Below are 2307 nucleotides of genomic sequence, written 5' to 3'. Positions count from 1 at the left end.
AAAAGAAAAAGAAAAAAAGAAATGTGTGTCCGCTGACCTTTCAGACAATCTCATGATTCAGACTTTAACCCCTATCCCCACTTTACACCTGAAAAAGCCTAGGCTCAGAGCAGTTCACTAACTCACCACACACCCAGGACATACGTATTGCTTCCAGCCACTTGTGGTGGCTTTGGTTTTTCCTCTTTGATAGTGTCTCCTGGATCTCTGGCTGATCTTAAACTTTCTATGTAGCTACTATGCCCTTGAGCTCTTGATTCTCCTGCCTCTACCTCCAAAATATTTCAAAATTGCCAGTTTGTGCTACCATGCCCAGCTCAACGTGACATTTTTCAACACGGATGGGAGGATTCGGTCAGATAGTTAGAAACAGTAGGCCCAGGACAGAATGATTAAAAGCAAGAGCTGTGCTGGCCTGAGTTTGACGAATTCATTGCTGGGCTAAGCAAACATCATCAGAAGTCTTTGCATAAGGTCGGGACAGCTTCTTTGCAAGCTTGTGGTTCTAGCTTTAAAAACTGGGGGTGAAGCCAGGCGTGGGGACGCACCCCTTTAATCCCAGCAGAGACAGATGGATCTCTTGAGTTCGAGGGTAGCCTGGTCTACAGAGTGAGTTCCAGGACAGCCTGCCCTGAAAAAAGTGGGGGAGGAGTGAGACAGGCAAGTTATCACTATGTATCCCCGGCTGACCAGGCTAGCCCCTACTTAAAAATTATCATTGTGTGTGTGTGTGTGTGTGTGTGTGTGTGTGTGTCACAACCACATGTGGAGGTCAGAGGACAACTTGTAGGAGTTGTTTCCCTCCTTTCATCAGATGGGTAGATCAAACTCAGACCAAACTCGGGTTGTTAGCCGTGGTGACAAGGGCCTTTATCTGCTGAGCCATCTCACCAGGCCAAGCTTGTGGTTCTAACAGACTCTCTCATAATAATTAGTATCAGGAGCTACCTGTTAGCCCTCCACTCACAGCCTCCTGAATTTCTCTCCACCTCCCCACACCAAGCACCTTGCTACGTAGCTCACACTGGCCTTGAACTTGTGACATGTGTTCAATCTCTTCCAGCCCTCTGATGGCTGGCCTTAGAGCTGGTTGCCACCACACTCTCTTCTATTTGTTCTCTGTGTACATTTTTGTGCCTGCAAGCAGGTGTGTGTGTGTGTGTGTGTGTGTGTGTAGGCCAGAAACAGCCCTGGGTGTCATTCCCCAGGAGATACCATTCACTATTTATTTATTTGGAGAGGGTCTCTCACTGGCCTGCAAGTCCCCAACTGAGCTGGCTGGCTACGGGAAATCCCAGGGTCGCTCTGTCCCCATGTTCTTTGCAGCGGTTCTTGGGGCATGTGCCACTCACTCCTGGCTTTTTTGTTGTTGCTACTATTTTGGTTTTTTGTTTTTAAACATGAATTCTAGGAATGGAATTCATGTCCGCCTTTCCTTTTTTCTTGGTGACAGCTGATGTGAGTGTCTCTGTTTTGAGTCTGGCAATTTTAATTTCAGGTATGTTATGTACCATGAAAAACTAAATCCCAGGAGGGGGTGACCTCTGAGGCGAGTCTCTCTTGATCACTAGATCAGGTGGTTTGGGAGCAAGTCCATGAAGAAGAAATAGCACCCAGATCTGAGAAATGGGATTTATTTTTTTTTTAAGATTCTATTTATTTTTAATTTTATGTGTATGCATATATTACCAGGAGGTATATATGTACACTAGGTGTGTGCCTGATGCCCTAAGAGGAAAAAAAAATGTCAGATGCCCCAAAACTAGAATTACAGCTGATTGTGGATTCTGGAAACCAAACCTGGGTCCTCTGCAAGAGCAGACAATGCTCTTCACTGTTGAGCCATCTCTCTAGCCCAAAGTTTGTTTATTTATTTATTTATTTATTTATTTTAATGAGACAGGGCCCTACTATATACCCCAGACTGGCCTTAAGCTTACTAGATAGTCCAGCATGGCCTTGAACTTGCAATCTTTCTGTTTGAGCCTCTCATGTAAGAATGACAGGCATGGGCCACCATACTGGGTGAGACAGGACATTTTGGACAAAGATGCTCTTTAGATTTTTCACCCCCAAGGATGACGGAAAGCCACTGAAAGGTTTAAGCTCTTGAGCCCATGCAACCAGGAGTCCATGTGCCAGATGCATTCCGAGATAACCAAGAACAGGGCGCAATGCATTTGTAGATGACAACATATCACCATGTCAAAGGGTTAGCCATACCTGGTTAGGCAGAGGAGTGGTCAGTGGGTTACAGGAAATCGTAAGAAACAAGGGAAAGGATTTGAAACTTTTTTTTTTTTTTTT

This window comes from Mus caroli, chromosome 5 (assembly GCF_900094665.2).
Source record: "Mus caroli chromosome 5, CAROLI_EIJ_v1.1, whole genome shotgun sequence".
Lineage (NCBI taxonomy): Eukaryota > Metazoa > Chordata > Mammalia > Rodentia > Muridae > Mus > Mus caroli.
This window is presented reverse-complemented; position numbering follows the sequence as displayed.